This window comes from Chrysemys picta, chromosome 8, assembly GCF_011386835.1.
Source record: "Chrysemys picta bellii isolate R12L10 chromosome 8, ASM1138683v2, whole genome shotgun sequence".
In the NCBI taxonomy this organism is placed as follows: domain Eukaryota; kingdom Metazoa; phylum Chordata; order Testudines; family Emydidae; genus Chrysemys; species Chrysemys picta.
The window spans coordinates 95,406,562-95,425,972 of NC_088798.1; the positions used below are offsets into that span (position 1 = coordinate 95,406,562).

General features: G+C 42.9%; 1 protein-coding gene across 5 annotated transcripts in view; it reads left to right on the forward strand.

Moving 5' to 3' along the window:
• The first annotated feature begins 69 nt into the window (after positions 1 to 69).
• AFF4 (ALF transcription elongation factor 4) overlaps positions 70 to 19,411 on the forward strand; it is an 80,718-nt gene continuing 61,376 nt past the window's right edge. For 2 of the 5 annotated variants that reach the window (XM_065555908.1, XM_065555910.1), the window contains exon 1: positions 70 to 500. The gene's annotated coding sequence lies outside the window, so the exon portion shown is untranslated. The remainder of the gene's footprint in view (positions 501 to 19,411) is intronic. The other 3 variants (XM_065555911.1, XM_042850871.2, XM_065555909.1) reach the window with 2 other exon arrangements.

Here is a 19,411-nt window from a genome sequence, read left to right on the forward strand (position 1 = left end):
GCGGCGGGGCTGTGCGAGCGCGATGTCTGCTGGGTAATCCGAATGCCCGGCTGCGGGAGGAGCTGGGCTGGAGTCGCTGTCTGAGGAGCCAGCCAGCGGGACCCGACACTGCCGGGACGCACCGGGACCCAGCCGCACACCCAGCCCAGCCCGCAATGGAGCGGCGGGACCCCCGGGGAGCCGCCGTCGCCATCTCCCCCCGCCTGTGACCCGCTCCCGGAGCTCCCCCGCCCCTCCGGGTCCTGCCTTCCCTCCCCCCGGGGCCCCCATCTCGGGGCCCGAGCCCGCTCCTCGGGCCTGGTCTTTGTGCCCGGCTCCGGGCCCTGCCCTCCCCGCCCCCATCCCCCGGGTCCTGGCCGCGCCTCGGCCCCCTTCTCCTGCTGGCTGTCGCTGACTCAGGGGCGGCTCCTCCGTCCCCTTTGGGCCTCCTCGTCTCCCGCCCGACGGGCCGGCGGCGGCAGCCGGGAAATGGTCCGGGCCTAGCGGAGCAGCGAACGGAGGTAAGCGGGGCCGCTCCGGCTCGGTCTCGCTCCCTGGGGCTGGAGGCGGGGGCTCCCGGGTGTCTGTCTGGACAAGGCCTGTTCGCTGGCGGTGGGACTGTGTCCTCTTCCTCCTTCCATTGGAGGTACCCGGGCTTGGGCGGAGGGAGGGGGAACATCTGCCTCCCTTCCGTCCCCGAGCATGGGTAAGAGTTCCCCGGAATCCGCCTTCCCCTTGAGGGGGCCATAGCGTCTCCCCAGTTCCCCGTATCTGCCCCCCCTTACTCTTTATCCTCCCCCCCCCCACCTGCCTTTTCCAACTATGTTCCCCCGCTTGAAACTCTTTCTGTTGCCCCTTCAGTTTTAGTAACCTCTTCCTCATGGACGGAGCCTCCTCTTGGTCTCTTTGTAAACTTCCACCCACTCCTTGCTTCCCCCACCCTCCGTCCCCTTCAGCTCTGGATGGCCTCTTTCATGTCAGATGTGACCTGCTAAAAGAGGCATCAGCCCCTATGCTGTCTAGATTAATACATGAAGATGAGCAAGCCTCCTTACCCCCCCCCCCTCCCCCCAACATTCACGGTTGGGTAGATGTGTGGCCATACACATAATCTCTACTCAGATGTGCTGGCATTCCCTCTTTTCGAGAAAATAAAACTGACATGGCTCTGGGTAAATGTGGCTATAGGTTGTTAGGTTTTTCTTGGTGGTGGTTTTGCTAATGAGGCCGCCTCCTCTTCCTCTCCTGGCAGTTAGATTTAATCCTCCAGTAATTGACGTCAGTGCTTTGTTCCTTCCACTTTGCTGTGTGTTTTAGGCACTGAGCAGTTCTAGGGATGGATCAGGCAGAGGAGTGGTGGGGAGGCCTAGTCTGTGGCTTCGTTCATATTGAACAGTTTTTTGTTGTTGTGTGGGTTTTATTTTTATTTTGTGGTAATGGTTGGGGTAGGAGGAAGGCAGAGTTTCTGGCTTATTAGCTGAGCCACAATCAAATCTTCCTTCTGAACCAGTAGGTGATGTTTGTTGTTCAAAGCCACTTGGTGATAATTTATTGCCCCTTTGGCTAAACAGGGTACAACAACTTAAACAATATTCCTTGAAGTCAGGACAATGTTCTCCCTTTTCTATTAACAAAAAGCACAAAATGCTTTAATAACTATAACACAAATGGTTACATTTTCAGTTCCTATATTCATTCAGTTATAGGAACGAAAAGATGACTAATTATAACATAGTTTTGAGCCAATATATTAAATTCAAGGGTAATAAAGTAGCAATGCTTCCAATCCAGTCCAAAATAACTGAATACACAGTGTGTTCATAAGATCTACTGGTTAGTGAAAAGGTGCTTGACACAAGAAGTGTGGGGCCTTTAAATTTCCCAGGCTCACCTCCTTTGTTAACTACTGTATCTTTCAGTCTCTTGGTTTATCATGAAAATATCTGAGTGTCTGTAATATCCATATGATAATGTGCCTTGTCTTGCTTCCATCATGTCAGTTAAAAGTACTGTTTACCTCAGTAGATGCATGTTAATCTCTGAAGTGAAATAGGTTTGTCCAAATTTCCAGTTCTGTTTTTTAACTTATATTTTCTCCTCTAGTGGTTGAATGCCTCATCAGTATGGATGAGTTCTCCAGTTTTCTTTCCTTGTCTTCTAATATTTCTGAACAGTAATGGAGTGCTAGCCCAGAGGAGTTATTGTGAAATAGGGTGTAGTCAAATGAATTGATGTAGTAGTGGTTAGTCACCTGATTGGTCAATTTATAGACTTTTCTCCAATGAGAGAAACATTTAATAAAAAAAAAAAAGTCAGATGCTACCATGGGTGCCATATATTTAACCCTGCTGGTGTAACAGTATACTGTTATTTCTGTGGGTGGCCAACATTCAGCATATTATTTTAACTGGGATCTGTGGAATAACTTGTATAATAATGCTGCTGTTTTTGACTTTCATTCTTGCTATTGATGCATTTTATTACCCCATTAGGCTTTAAATATATCAACACTTTTTAATATTAAGATTCCTTTTCGGGTCACTATGCAACATGTCTGTAACATTTAACGTAGAAGTGCAAATTCTTTACCGCTTATTTTGAATAGTTATGTCCAGTCTTAAAAGGATAGTCAATGTCAAATCTAGAATTAAAAGTAGCGTTTCAGATGCTGTTTGTGTCCCTCGATCCTTTTGCCAGTTTAGTTTAGTCACTTTGTCCTGTATCTAAAAGGTTGCAACAGGGAATCTGATTGTAAAGAGGAAATAGTGTAACTGACTACAGAGTGCTGTTAGGTGCACAAAATGAAGTGCACATTTTTGAGTATTTTCCTCGAATTCTTTTCCGGTCACAATGATCTTGGATTAATAGTTAGTAGAACTTCAGACAAGTGGTTTTTTTTGTTGTTTTGTTTTTTTTAAGGTACACTGTTAGTATTTTATATTTGTCTGTAAATCAGCGTGTTGAGTTCAGTGGCACAGTTTCTTTCAAGATCCAGATATTTCTGCTTCTAAATGTATATCCTCAAACTGTGGTAAATGACTTAAACAGCATTTCGTAAACTGTCTGAGAAATACGGAACAGAAATTTTATATTTAAAAAAAAATAAATAAAAATCCACGGAAACCAGAACAGTCATAAATCATAGTTGATGAAATAGCTGAATGATGAGGAAAATCTTGCTACCTTTAGGAGCTACTTAAGGCATAATATTTGCTTTATTCAAATGTTTGTAAATAACAATGTTGCAATGGAAGTCTCTAAACTTCTTGAATGGTTAAACATTAGCAAGTGTTGTATTACTTAGTTCCTTCTCTTTTTTTCTAACTAGTGGCTGCTTGCCAGAGTGCTCTGGCTTTCTTTTAGAGCTGTAGTTGCTGTTTCTTGAATATGTCAGAGGTGATCAGTGACCTGTGGCCTGTAGCTTAGGGACTGGAGCAATGATTCCCAACACTTCTGTGTTAGTTTGGATGGCAGCTCCCCTGCCACCACATATTCTTGTGCTATGGCTTCAGAACAGTTGCCACAATCTTTCCCCAACATTCCTTTCTGCCCTTTTCCTGCTTGTAGTCTTTTTTTTTTCCTGTTTGTTTCTTGCGTTAACTGTTTGCTACTCTTCTTCTTCCCATTGCTTCAGCTCAACAGAAGGCATCATGTATCAACTGGTGAGACCCATGGTTGAACTTCAGTGTTGTGAGCAGGGACATGAAATTGAGGGTGACGATTGGGTAGCTGCCTGAGCTGGCCAGCAGATATGTACAAGGGAATGTGGGTGCCTTTCAAGAAGCCAACTGTGATAGCAGAAGATGATTTGCATCAGGGAGAGAAGGGTGGATCTTATGTCATGTAGCTTTCCTCGCCAAGCTGTTTTGCCCACCTTCCTTCAGGACTAGTCTAATGTGCTCAGATGGAAAAAAACTGGTTGAAGGATATGGGAAAAGGCTTCAGATTTGTTGTTGTTAGATTTCTTGTCCTTCCTACAGTAACTGCTCTCAGCCAGTTAATTTCAAACTCTTTGTTGTTCATGTGGATTTGTTTCAGAAGTATTGTCTTATCTGGTGCAGGAATATGTGCTTGCAACTCTCCTCAACATAAACACACGCATATCCTTAGTATACTAGTCTTTTGTTTTGTTAGATTTAAATGCCACTTTTGTAGCTTATATCAGAAGGATACCAATTTGGATATCGTCATGGCTATAAAGAATAAAATATTCCTAAGTTAAAATGCAGAGGCATGTGATTGTGTAAGTATATTTGTGAAAGACAACTTAACAATTTTATTGTCTTACAATGCCCTAAATTAAATTCTTCACTGTTAAAATGTATAAAATATACTGATTTAATTGATAACTGTATTAAAAAGGAAGTCTTGGATCACAAAATCATGGAACTAGAGATGGAAAGAGATTGTCTGGTCCATTCTTCTGCCTATGCAGGATTGTTCCTATTATGCAGTTACAAAAGTCCTGTCTAGTTCCTCTTAAATAGGCTACACAATTCCACTGGCTAATGATTCTCCCTGTCAGGAAGCTTTCCCCCCCCCCCCCCCCCCCGAATTGCTGAAGTATTCAGCCTGAATTATGCCTTATTTTCATATTACTGCTATATCCCTTGTACTATGTTTCCTCACCTCAAGGGGGCACGTGTCATGGGGCGCACTCACTGCTAGGGCACTGTTTCGTTGTTTCATGTATGCTTTAATTGCTATACATTCTAATTGTCACCACTAACCTTTTTGGCAAAGGTTTCTTTATTTTACTTTGTCTTAATAAGCAATGTTTATTTTTCAGACTGGACTTTTGTAACAAATGGGTATGTTTTTTCTTCTTCTCAGTATTACAGCACAATATATGGTGGTTTTTTTTTTTTTTTTTTTAAAGCTAATGAAAATAAATGGTGGTGAATTTGGGGTATCAAGTGATATGCCTTAGTTCTAGGCATTATAATAACTAGATCTGATTTCTAGTCATGTGTGCACTTAATTCTGTATGGCAGGGATCGGCAACTTTTGGCACGCGGCTCGCCAAGGTAAGCCCCCTGGCAGGCCAGGCTGGTTTGTTTACCTTCCGCGTCCGCAGGTTCAGCCGATTGTGGCTCCCACTGGCCGTGGTTCGTCGCTCCAGGCCAATGGGGGTGGCAGGAAGCAGCAGCTAGCACATGTTGTGGCCCGCGCCGCTTCCCACAGCCCCCATTGCCCTGGGATGGTGAACTGTGGCCAGTAGGAGCAGCGATCGTCCGAACCTGCAGATGCGGCAGGTAAACAAACCGGTCCAGCCCGCCGGGGGCTCACCTGGCGAGCCGCGTGCCAAAGGTTGCTGATGGCTGCTGTATGGTATCTATTTAAGGTAGGGCAAATAATTGTGTAACACTTTTAAAATTGATTAAATATACTTAAAAGCTACCACTCTATAGAGGAAAAATTATATTTTCCTTAACTCTTCTTGGTTTTGAGTTTTCAAGATTTGACAGAAGTGACATTTAAATTTTCATGTTTGTCATACCTTCTTTAAAAGTCTCTGTTTTAGGGACTAGAATATGAAGTATAGTACCTGTCTCAAGTCTTGTTAGTTTGGAATTATTAGGCAAATATATGTATTTTTTAATGGAGGAATGTACCATATCACTGAATAACTTTAATACAAGTAATGAGGTCTTTTATTGATCTGGAAAGCTTTCATTAGGGGAAAATGGGTGGGAATCATTCACACACCTACACCCAATGTGAAATTATATGGTGGTGGAAATTTTTTTACACAAACAGAATTTTGGTAGTCCGTCCAAAGATCAGTATTCTTAAGCTTGCTGCACTTCCAGGTTGTTAAACTCTTGTCTCTTCTTTCTCCCTTTGTCTTCCTCTCTTACTTAAACCCTCTTGGTTTTCCTGCTTAGGTGGAGAGAGTACTTCAGAGATCAGGATTATGATAAATTAAAACATGACTAGGGAAGGAATAAGATGGAAGAACTAGTAGACGTTAAGGGCCATGTGATTCAAAAGTAGCAACCAATGGTTAAACCTGAGTAGGATGGTGAATTGTCTTACCCTTCTAGCCCAGGGGTTCTCAAACTACTTTTCACCGTGACCCCCTTTCTGATAACACAAATTACTACACAACCCCAGGAGCAGGGACTGAAGCCTGAGCTTGCCCACCTGAGCCCCACCTCCCTGGTGGAGGGTCCAAAGCCGAAGCTCAAGGGCTTCAGCCCAAGGTGGGGGGCCTGTAATCTGAGCTGTAACCCTCGGCTTTCAGCTTTGGCCCCAGGCCTCAGCAAGTCTAATGCCAGCCCTGGCAACCCCATTAAAACAGGGTCCTGACCCACAGTTTGAAAACCACTGTTCTAGACAGATCTCATTGTATTTTTATTACCAAATACAGCACTTAGATGCAATGGTAGTAGATACAGTGAAATGTCTATATATAAATAAAATCCCTAAAAGAAGCCAGTATAAAAAATGTCTTGAGTGGTCCTCCGCCAACAGAAAACCTGGAAATAATAAAGGCTGCCGTATATCAGGAAATACTTGTGTAAAATTTGTTTACCATTACATCGAGTGTGTTTTATCAGCCATGTTAAAGGTTATATAATTAAAATAAAAATTGTCAGGAAATACAAGAGGCCAAACATGGAAAATTCAGCCCAAAAGGCTGTTGTGTATTTTCTCAGGAAGCTGAGCATGTAATAATGTGGGGGAGAGGGATTTAATGGAAATTGTTTTACATAATTACAGCAGATACTACCATGCTCCAGCCGTAATGAAACAGAGTAGCATTTAATGTAATGCTAGTCTCTGATTGGTTGGCCAAAAAAAAAAAGTTGCCTGTGAATTGTTTTATTCTTGTCAATTTAAAGGACCTTGCAGTGTAGCACATAGTGGGAAAACTAGTATGTTTATCCTGCCCTCAGTCTTTGTAACATAGGTTTGTTGGTATGGATTAAGGAAATGATTTGGTCACAGATTCTGTGACTTTAACAGATCCCCATGACTTTGGCTCGGGCTTCAGCTCCCTGCAGCAGGGCTTGGACTTCAGTCGTGCCCTGACCAAAGCCTGATTTTTGTACATTTTTACCATGGCTGCTCCATGCATTTTGACTAATTTTACCATAACACAATTGTATCCATAGTATGGATATACCAAGAGAGCTGTCCTGACTAACTCTCTACTGGAGAGACCGCTCTACTGGTATAAACCAATTCCTCAAGTGGCATAAAATAAGCTATAGTGACAAAAGCTTTTGCTGGTACAACTGTGCCTACACTAGAGCTTTTGCTGCAGAGCTTTGCTGGTGGGGGTGGGGGGGAATCATCCTGACAGACATGGCCATGTACGTAAAACTTACTTGTGTAGACCAGGCCTTAGTATCCACTTGTGTATTCGAGACATACAGAAATTAAACCGAGACACAAAGGTTCCCAACATAGGTACACGCTGCTAAATCACTTTTGGCCCTCTCTTTCCACTTGGTGTTTTAGTTCAGTGTTCACCATGGTTGCACAGGCTAAGTACCTCAGGAATTGCACATATCAGTTCCTACCTATTTTAATACTCTTAAAATGAAGGTTGTGCATACTATGTCCAGATCTCTTGGGCCAAAAAAATTGACTTGGTCTTTATAGGTGTATCAGATGAAGGTAGAATTTGTATTTAGATCAAGATGTTAGACTGTTGTGGATATTTTATGGTAAGTTTTTTTTTTTTTTTTTTTTTTTTTTTTTTTTTTTTTTTTTTTTTTTTTTTTTTTTTTTTTAAATGGAGATATCCCATCTCCTAGAACTGGAAGGGACCTTGAAAGGTCATTGAGTCCAGCCCCCTGCCTTCGCTAGCAGGACCAAGTACTGATTGTGCCCCAGATCCCCAAGTGGCCCCCTCAAGGACTGAACTCACAACCCTGGGTTTAGCAGGCCAATGCTCAAACCACTGAGCTATATGAGGGGGGATGGGATATCTCTATTTAGATCAAGTTTCTCTTATTTATTTTAGATATCTGTGAGAACAAGATTGAAACCTTTATGTGTTTACTAGCTTTGCTGTTATATGTTTTAAAGAAAAATTGCACAGTATAAGACTGTTTTGTAACATTTCCCTTCTGTAGTTTCTAATTAAAGAATAAGTATATGTCTGCTCTTATCTCAGCCTTATCTAATCTGATTGGCACAACTAAACAGAACAGTGATAGCCTATTATGTCATTTGTAGAACCCATTGATTCACTTCCTTATGACTCTCTTTCTGGGGTTCCAAATGTTAAGTTGTGCCTCAGCCACATTGCTGGAATAACTTAGTAAACACTTATTAAAAATATTGATTTAACAGGGCAGAAAATAAGTGTAGTCAGTGAGTGAAGAAAAAGGATAAAAAGGCAGTTCCTAGAACAGTGAATTCTTAGCCTATAATATCAATAACAGGAATATTTAATTAGAAAAAAATACCAGTAACGCTGCACTTGTACACACCCATACTCTGTACCCTACTGGAAATACATTTTACCAGTGGAGAGTTTTAATAATCACTCAGTCCTAAGTATAAATCAACTTTTCATTAGCAAGTTGCTCAGAAAGGATTTTTCTTTTCTCCCTTTCTTGCTTGTTTTCTTGCAATATTTTTCTTAATAAAAAAAAAAAGTGCATTCTCTTTTGGCTGAATGATGCAAGGTCTTATACTCAATCCGCCTTTATCAATAGCCATTTTTACAGGGTTTTCCTCACTTACCTATTTGCCCAAACAACTTTATTTTGTGTGTGTGTTTAGGGGCAAATCATGCTCTTAATGCCCTACATGCCTGCAGATGAGGGGAGTATGGTGGAATAAGTGTTTTTGTGTGTAGGGGTGGGTGGGATAGGAGGAGAATGTATGCCTGGAATGGATTTTGGAACACCGTACCTATATAGTGTGAGACTATAGTAGCTTTGTGTGTACAGTAGCTATTAATGGGACCCCTGTCCTGGTCAGGAGCCTCCAGGTGATGCCATAATACATAAGATAAAATAACTGTAGGATAATGTATGCATGCAGGGTGGTGCCAGGAATTATTACTTAGACTGTAAACATCTTGGGGCAGGCACAATCGTTTTGGTCTAGTTGTATGGTCCCCAGCAGAATGTGGTCTTCCTGGCCCATGAATAGGGATCTTAGGTGCTATGGTAATACAAATAATAATTGCATTAAGGTTGGGATTTTTAAAGGACTTAATGAAAGCCAATAGGAGTTTGGTGCCTAACTCTATTAGGCTCCTCTGAAAATTCTAGCCTAAATATTCAACTCTAGAAGGTAAAGGTAACATGAAAATTATTTCACCTCACTTTAGCCAGCTTTCTAGTGGGATGTTATCCACTGAGAAAATCTACCGCTTACCTGACTTTCCAAACACCATTTTCACTATGCTATTAAACACAAACTTTAAAATTATGGAGTGGTCAGCTGTCGAATATTTATGCAGTACAAAACCAATATTTCAATAAAACGCCACAAAACTTACTAAAAATCTAATTTAACCAAAAACAAAACTTGCCATTCATTTGTATTTCATCTCCTCATACCTGCATATTACAGGAGTTTCACATTGCAATTCTTACTCCTGAGGGAATTCTGCACCAACAAATTAAAAATTCTGTGCACAATATTTCAAAATACTGCATATTTTATTTGTCAAAATAACACTATATAATCAAGCCAGTTTCAATTATTTTGGTAATTTATTTCAAAATACCTATCAGCAGACAACAACAAAAAAAGATTTCCCCCAGGAGTAGAGTTGAAGAAACCCTTAGTGCAACCCAGTTCTGGTTTTGCTGCCCCTTCCTGGCTCTGCACCCTCCCCTTTTAAATAAAAAAATTAAATTAATGGAGATATCCCATCTCCTAGAACTGGATGGGACCTTGAAAGGTCATCAAGTCCAGCCCCCTGCCTTCACTAGCAGGACCAAGTACTGATTTTTGCCCCAGATCCCTAAGTGGCCCCCTCAAGGATTGAACTCAACCCTGGGTTTAGCAGGCCAATGCTCAAACCACTGAGCTATTCCTCCCCTCAAAGCACTGAGCTATCCCTCCCTTCCAAAGCCCAGCTGCGTATCCCCCGCCCCTGAGCCCAGCTGGTCCCCTCCCTGTCCCAGACACCTGCACCCCACCTCCCAGAGCCCAGCCATGGGGTGCACCCCCAGCTCAGACAGTCACAACTACCCTAGTGGCGGCCAGTAGCTCTTTAGCACCAATTCTGCAGGGGAAAAAGGAAATTATGCACAGAGCATTAATTCTGCACAAATATTGCATTATGTAGTGGTGCAGAATTCCCCCAGGAGTAAATAATTGTATCTGCTGTAGTATCTAAGAATACAGTGAGTCAGGAGCAGAGTGGCCCATCGCTAGAATAGTTGGTGTCTGTCGGGTCAGGGCCAAAGGGGGTGTGTGTGTGTTTCAACAGTGTGGGTCCTTCCCATATAATGTCAGCCTCGAGTCTTTTTCCTAGAGTAGCTTGAAGCTTGGGACATTGCCTTTCTAAAAGTTCAGACAGCATTAGGTGCTACTGGAGGTTGAGTACAATGTTTTTCTTTGGGTTCCTGTCCCCGTATATCAGTATATCTTAGGCTGAGTACCTTGAGAAGTCTCCAATGAATAGTTAAGTGCTGCCCCCATTTTGCTTATTGCAGCATTCTGAAATTTCACAGGATGAGAAGCATTTCTTGTCATGTATTTTCTATAATATTTTAAAGCAGTTTTAATTAAAATCTTATTTTTGAAGCTTTGGCAGGTTCTGTCTTACAGTAAACTGATAATTGGTGAATCTTTATGTGAGTCAAACTGGTATTTACCCAGTCTCAATGTTACTTTAAATATTTAAAAATTCAACTGAACTTTGCTCAGATGTCAACTTCAGTTTTAGCTTGTGTTTTTTAACTTGATTGATTCCAGAAAAAGTTCTTCTTGTCTTTGTTTTTAGTGTTTTTGTTTTCTGTAGGACACATTTAAAAAGTCATTTAAGATGAATCAGAATTTAATAAAACAAGCATTCCACAACTCTACCCTATTAATAAATTAATAGATAACAAATTGAGTATTTCAAGATGGGTTATGTTTGTGTTCTTGTGAGTGTATAGGTTCTGAAGTTCTTAAAACTGTCAAGTTTATTTTGCCAGAGCTAAAACAAGTCAAGAGCAAATAGTCAAAAGCAGCTGTGTTCAGTGGCTTCAGTAGTTTGTCAAATGTAACTTCATCTGTCAGCAAGACTTTAGTGGAAATTATATGATAACTTCTATGAAGATCTTTACAAAATACTATAACACAAGATCTCTGTCCACAAAAATGTCAGACAAACTTTCGATTATATTGTTTGGTAAAAATTCACAAGACCATTAAAGGTAAAATTTGAGTGCTATGTAACGGGTAATCAGACATTTTAAAATCAGCTGTTTAATTAGAGCCAGAATAATCTCTATATTATTACAATATGCTATTGTGATAGAATGTCCCAGGACAGCAGTCTAATTGTCTAATTATGACACACACCAATTGGAATCAATAGCAGACTGCAGTATGGGGCATCTTTTGGGCAAAAGTCAGGGAAGGAAAATGTACATATCTGGGTAGTTGGTTGTGCTCAACAAAAAAGAGTTAGGGTGGGATACAGCTGATGTAGAGTTTTTGCTTGAAGTTAGTAGACTACTGACTGAGAAGTTGGAAACCGGAGAATGGGTTGCTGATCTTCATAGCTGAATCCTGTTACTGTTCTGGAGAGATGATTGATATACATTGCAAAAGCTGTATATTTTATGGAGAGTTCCTTTGCTAGTCTAGATGGGAAGATAGAATGCTCAGAAGTAAGGAATATGTAATAGCTTTTAGAGCAGCATGAGATACATCCTCCATGTTTAATGCTGCTTAGACATAATGATTGAATTACGAAGAATATGGTTTTTGTTTGACAGCCTGATCCAGGAGGTTTGTGTAAAAGATCATAGATTCATAGATTCTAGCACTGGAAGGGACCTCGAGAGGTCATCGTCCAGTCCCCTGCCCGCATGGCAGGACCAAATATTGTCTAGACCATCCCTGATAGACATTTATCTAACCTACTCTTAAATATCTCCAGAGATGGAGATTCCACAACCTCCCTTGTCAGTTTATTCCAATGTTTAACCACCCTGACAGTTAGGAACTTTTTCCTAATGTCCAACCTAGACCTCCCTTGCTGCAGTTTAAGCCCATTGCTTCTTGTTCTATCCTTAGAGGCTAAGGTGAACAAGTTTTCTCCCTCTTCCTTATGACACCCTTTTAGATACCTGAAAACTGCTATCATGTCCCCTCTCAGTCTTCTCTTTTCCAAACTAAACAAACCCAATTCTTTCAGCCTTCCTTCATAGGTCATGTTCTCAAGACCTTTAATCATTCTTGTTGCTCTTCTTTGGACCCTCTCGAATTTCTCCACATCTTTCTTGAAATGCGGTGCCCAGAACTGGACACAATACTCCAGCTGAGGCCTAACCAGAGCAGAGTAGAGGGGAAGAATGACTTCTCGTGTCTTGCTCACAACACACCTGTTAATACATCCCAGAATCACGTTTGCTTTTTTTGCAACAGCATCACACTGTTGACTCATATTTAGCTTGTGGTCCACTATAATCCCTAGATCCCTTTCTGCCGTACTCCTTCCTAGACAGTCTCTCCCCATTCTGCGTTTGTGAAACTGATTTTTCCTTCCTAAGTGGAGCACTTTGCATTTGTCTTTGTTAAACTTCATCCTGTTTACCTCAGACCATTTCTCCAATTTGTCCAGATCATTTTGAATTATGACCCTGTCCTCCAAAGCAGTTGCAATCCCTCCCAGTTTGGTATCATCCGCAGACTTAATAAGCGCACTTTCTATGCCAATATCTAAGTCGTTAATGAAGATATTGAACAGAGCCGGTCCCAAAACAGACCCCTGCGGAACCCCACTTGTTATGCCTTTCCAGCAGGATTGGGAACCATTAATAATAACTCTCTGAGTACGGTTATCCAGCCAGTTATGCACCTACCTTATAGTAGCCCCATCTAAATTGTATTTGCCTAGTTTATCGATAAGAATATCATGCGATATCGTGTCGAATGCCTTACTAAAGTCTAGGTATACCACATCCACAGCTTCTCCCTTATCCACAAGACTCGTTATCCTATCAAAGAAAGCTATTAGGCTTGGTCTACACTAAACCCCCAAATCGAACTAAGGTACGCAATTTCAGCTACGTGAATAACGTAGCTGAAGTCGACGTACCTTAGTTCGAACTTACCGCGGTCCAGACCCAGCAGGCAGGCTCCCCCCATCGACTCCGCGTACTCCTCGCGGCGAGCAGGATTACCGGAGTCGACGGGGAGCACTTCTGAGTTCGATTTATCGCGTCCAGACAAGACGCGATAAATCGAACCCAGAAGTTCGATTGCCTGCCGCCGAACCAGCGCATAAGTATAGACAAGCCCTTAGATTGGTTTGACATTATTTGTTCTTTACAAATCCATGCTGGCTGTTCCCTATCATCTTACCACCTTCCAAGTGTTTGCAGATGATTTCCTCAATTACCTGCTCCATTAGCAAGTAGGACAGAGGCTTAGGACAGAGGACCGGGAGGAAAATATCCTGATCCATGTGAAAAGCCGAGACTACCTTCGGCAAAAGGTGGGCTGAGGGCGCAGCTGAACCTTGGCCTTATGGAAGACCGTATATGGTGGGTCAGAGGTCAGGGCCCTGAGCTCCGAGACCCGGCAGGCTGAGGCGATAGCCACTAAGAACGCCACTTTCCATGATAAGTGGGAACACGTAGAGGCTCGAAAGGAGGCCCTGTGAGGCGGGAGAGCATTAGGTTCAGGTCCCAGAGCGGGACCAGGGGTCTGGCATAAGGGAATGCACGATCTAACCCTTTTAGAAACCGGGACGTCATGTGATGTGAAAACACTGAGTGGCCCTGCACCAGCGGGTGGAAAGCTAAAATGGCCGCTAGGTGCACCCTGGTCGAGGAGGGCGCCAGCCCTTTGGTCCTAAGGGACAGGAGATAATCCAGGACAAGCTGGATAGATGTGGAGGAGGGAGAGGAGCCCCATCCCTCGCCCACGTGGAGAACCGATACCATTTGGCCAGGTAGGTTCGAAGTGTGGAGGGTTTCCTACTCTCCAGCAGGACCTGTCTCACATCCTCAGAACATCTCCCTTCCTCCTCATTCAACCACGGAGCAGCCACGCTGTCAAGTGGAGCGCGGCCAGGTTGGGGTGGAGGAGACAACCTTCCTCCTGCGAGAGGAGGTCCAGGCAGAGCGGCAGCCTGCGAGGGGGGTCCGCTAAGAGTTGCAGTAGGGTCTTGTACCAATGTTGACGGGCCCAGTCCGGGGCTATGAGGATAATCCGCACCCCATCTGACTTCACCTTCTGTAGGACCCTGCCTATCAGGGGTAAGGGCGGGAAGGCGTAGAACAGGGGCCCCGACCTTTGGAGCAGGAACTCATCCAATATCGCACCCTCGCCCTCTCCCGCCCTGGAGCAGAATCGTGGACACAGGCAATTCTGGGCAGTGGTGAACAGGTCTACCTGGGGAGTGCCCCACTCTAGGAAGATCCACCTGGCCACCTCCCTGTGCAGGGACCACTCGTGCTGTTGGGAGAAAACCCTGCTCAGGTGATCTGCGAGCGTGTTGCTCTTGCCAGGCAGGTAAAAGGCCTGCAGGAGGATGTTGTGGGCTATACAGAACTCTCACAGGAGCTGGGCTTCCTGGCATAAGGTCCGGGAACGCATGCCCCCCGTCTGTTGACATAATACATCCCAGTCATATTGTCTGTGAGGACTCTGACCACCTTCCCCCCATGTGCTGGCGGAAGGCCACGTACGCACTATGTTAACAGCTTACACTAAGAGAGAGCTCAGATTGTTGAGTTTGATCCATCAGCATTGGGTTGTAAATGATGAGGGAAGATATAACATGAGAAGGGATAAATTAGAATTCAATTTTTAAAAAAAAAATAAAGGCTTGGATGAGGGAGTGTGTGGGAGATAAGGGAATATCTGACCTCTCAAATGGAGGTAAAAGGACAGGAAACCAAGAGGGGTGGGGAGGAATGCTGGCTAATGCAGCACAAGTTCTCTATCTGTTATGGAACCTGTCACACCTGCTTACTGAAAGGGATTTATATAGCTAAATGAATATTTACTAACCTTTCTAACATGTTTTGAGGTAAGTACCTGTCATTGTTCTAAATATTTGCTATTGAATGGTGTTCGTGTCTCTATCGCTGCTGCAGTTCTATTGCTGTTTCCTAGCAATCTGCTGACAAAACTTGTGACCAAGTGATGTTTAGCATTAATGATTATGCTAGAAAGTTTTAACCTTTAATCCTTTTTAATGGCATGTTGGGAACGCCTTCACGTATGAAGACTGCAGCTCTCCTGCCATGCTACAGGCAGCTCCTGTTGCTTGTTCAGCTATATGCATCCAGTGTGTAGCCTACAGGCTGGCTTGCAGCTACTCGTGGTCCTTCCATCTACCAGATCCTCTCTGCTTCTACTTCTGCGTCCCCCACCCACGTACTAGCCTAGCTACATCTCCTGCTTCAACAATTCTCTTCTTACCCATTTCAACCTAGAATTTCCCAAGGTACCATTCTCCTCCTTACCAGGCCTTTCCCAGCTGCCACTAATTTCTCCTCCCTCCCCTCCCAGCATTCTTAAATTTGAAAGGGAAAGTTTGGGTAACTGACTTTGACTTCATTTATCCAAAAAACTCAAGTCTCTAGCCGTTCTCATAAAACTGACAACAAATAACAAGGTTGAGACTTTCTGTTGAATTTTGTTTTGGTTAGTGGTTAGAGCAAGGGATACTAGGAATCAGAACCCAAAAATCATATTGTCTGTCCTTTCACTAAGTAAGTCACTTAACTTCTTAGTGTTCCTGTAAAACTACTGCTGTACTTTAATATAGAAAAGTATAACCTGGCAGGCAAATTCTAGACTTAAAAAGGGTACTTAACCCCAGTCAAGTAACATTAAAATAAATTCAGCTTATTGGAAGTAGCATAATTTATTAGATTTATTGGCTCTGCTGTGTGAAGAGCCCAAGGAGAACTTGTGCAATTGTTCTCTGAATGATATTTAAACTCTGTTCTGCATGAGCACTGTTACAGGTTTTGTGATGTTCTGCATTTAACAAGACGTTGTCTGCACTAAGAATGTTAGGAGATGTAATTCACTATACTTTGCAACTCAGTTTTCAGGAACAGTGGAAGAAATTGAGCATTTTTATCACCATCATCTAATCAGTTATGAGTACGGTTAAATCATAGTGGTAAAAATGCTCAAATTCTTTATATGATACTGTCATTGCTCATACCATTCCATTCACAGTCCTACTGTGCAGCACTATGCTATTTTTGCAGAAGGCACGCTGACTTGTCAAGCAGAGGGAAGCCTGGGTGTTGGAGGATGGCAAAAAAATATTTGGAAGGGATGGTGTCTATTCAGCTCCCTTTTCTTGGCATGTGGGAGATCAGGGAAAGGAGTTAGACCTGCTGTTCTGAGAGTGAAACTAGAAAAGGGTAGGAGCCCTAGGTCTCTCCAGTCCAAGGAGTTCCGGGATGGGCTTTGGAAAAAGCCCCTCAAAGAGCCTGGAAACTGGCCTAAGTAGACATCAAGGTGCCTGAGTAAAGTACCCTGAGGAGAGGATGTCATTTGGCAAGACAGCCAGACATAGCCAAGTCCCAGAGGTGGAAACTAAAGGCAGGTCTTCGATCGATGTATTGGGGGTTGATTTATCGCATCTAGCGTAGATGCGATCAAATCGATCCCTGATCGCACTCCCCGTCGGCTCCGGAACTCCAGCTCGCGAGAGGTGGAAGTGGAGTCGACAGGGGAGCAGCAGCGGTGGACTCGCTGCCAGGTAAGTCGACTTAAGATACGCCGACTTGAGCTACGCTATTCGCTTAGCTGAAATTGCGTATCTTAGGTTGACCCCACCCCCACCCACCTAATGTAGACCTGGGCTTAGAGACTGGTAAAGCAAAGGGAGTGGACTTGCAGAAAGAGAAGCAGTGAGAGTTTAAGGTTGGACCTGACACCTGCTTTGTTGTCTGGGGTTGAAGGCCTTCAAAAAGGGAGAGCAGTATTGCTTAGGGGCCCTACCACAGAGAAGAGAGGAAAAGAACTAGAGGATATTCTTTTGTCTAGACTGTATACTTGGCCTTTATTACTTGGGAAGGGATTGAGTTTTGTAATTTAGCTAGACAGGAAAACCAATTTGCCAGTGAGGGAAACAGAAGCAATGGCTTCATTCTCACTGTGGAAAGGTAAGGCCACATCTACATAGCGCAAGAGTCAGTCAAAGTTCACCCGAGCCAATGGTTCATTGTATTGATACGATTAAGGCATGTCAGTTTCGTAGCCAACAGTACCCATTGGAATGACATGGCCAGCATAACATCCTGCTGTCTTTGACAACCCTAATCTGATGAATCAAGGCTCCATCCTTATACGAGTCCCCCTCTGTAATCCATAATAAATAACTCTGGAGAATGATGCTAATAGCTGTGGCAATTATGAGTCACCCACTCCAAAAGTTCTGGCACCTCTAAGAGGCAGCAATATTCTTCTCTCCTGAATTGCTCCTGCTGTTTTGTCCAGGTGATCCCTGTGAAATGAGCTGAGCAAATTGTGCAAATTGAGATCTTTGCATACCACTTGGCTACTGGGGTGACCAGGAGGGAGCTTTTTGACCAAACAACAATTTTGCAGTTGAAGACCAAACAGGTTTGGTTTGACTACTGCAGTAGGCACAGTCACTTGTAACATTCCAAAGTTTGGCAAAAGGAGGCTGGGCAAATGGCCGAGAGAGAAACCTAGATGTAAATTGTTAACGCTTTGTCAGTTTGTTTTCCCATGCATAAAGAGGAGCAATTAGAGCCTGTTGACTGTCAATTCTGCATGTAAAACCTAAAAAATAAAATAAAAGCCAGTCCAAATAACAGTTGTAGAACCAGTTTTCAAGTTTTCTCCCAACTTTTTATTACTGAAAACAGCCTTAAAAATATTTGTTAGCATTTCAGTTTTTAAACTTTAAATTAAGTGGACACTGATCAGCTTTATAGTTAGCCTAAGCATTGAGCTGAAGATTGCACTTGCATAGGGGGGTGTGGGGGGGAAATCTTCATGTAATTGGCCCTGCCTCGCTCACTTCACTGGTCTCAGCATAGAGGGTATATCAGGAAGGAGGAATGGCTGGAGTGCTGGTGTACTTTGGCAACCCTAGCTAAAGGAACAGACTCTTGAGTATTTTTTTACAGCAAGGTGTAGGTTAGAGCAGCTGTGAGGCTGTTCCCCATCTGGTTCAGCTCCCAGTGTAAATTGGGAGTGTAATGGCAACTGTGGCATACAGCCACCTTTGTGTTCTCATCCAGCTCCTCTAGGCATGTTTTGTGGTAAGCACCATTTTGGCTAGATCAAAAGATTGACTGGTATCTCCATAGAGTGTGTAAATTTGAGTGTCTTCTCACAACAGACTGTAAAGAATTATCCTCTGGATCGTTTCAGGGTGGGAAGAAATACTTTTTTATATGGCTGGCTCTGGGAAAATAGAAATTCTAGTTTAGTCTGGAACTCAGCACAACGAGAACCCCCAGACATGTATCAGTCAGGGACTGAGCATTCTCAACTCCACTATTGAGGGTGTGAAGAAATTAAGATAATTTGGTGATGAGCACGGTTATAGAACTCTGGGTAGAGAATGAGTGTATCATTATAGTTGAGAACCTTTTCCAGTAAATGGCAATATAACTTTTTTTAAACTGGGTTGATTGAGTCTGCCAATAGACCTAATTTCCTTCTCCTTGTTTACAATGGAGAGCCCCTTATGTCATTCTGACTATATTAATTTAGCATGGAAGTTCAAATAATGCCTCATGCTGACCTACATAAGACACTAGAGACTAGACTATATTTATGGTCTTTCAGTGGATTGCTATTTATAGGTTAAGCAAGGGATTGCTTGTGAAGCATCAAAAAAAAAGTTACCGCTTGATATCAAGTTATGTGTGGGCTGGTCAAATATTCTGACATTAATTTGGCCATTGTTATGCAGATTACACTGGACAGATTTCTTTGAAACTTCACTTCATCATCCTAGATGAGTGAATTGCATTTAGTTTGTCTTTATTAAAGATTGCTAGTAATGGAATTTCTTTTTTGCTGCAGGCATCTTCTGCTTCCTTTGCTGATCTGTGAAAATCTTCTTTTTTCTTCCTTTGGGTGTGATGGTCTTTAATACCACTTCTTAAACAAGATAACTGTGTACTTTGGCAGTCATTTAGACAGCATTTTCTGTTTAAAGGAGCATTGTTTATACAGCTGACATCCAGGAAAGAAACTTGTTTGTCATTCAGTAGTTTTTTTTTGCAAATATTTGGTTTGCCCATTTTTTGGGCTTAAAACTTGAGAACAT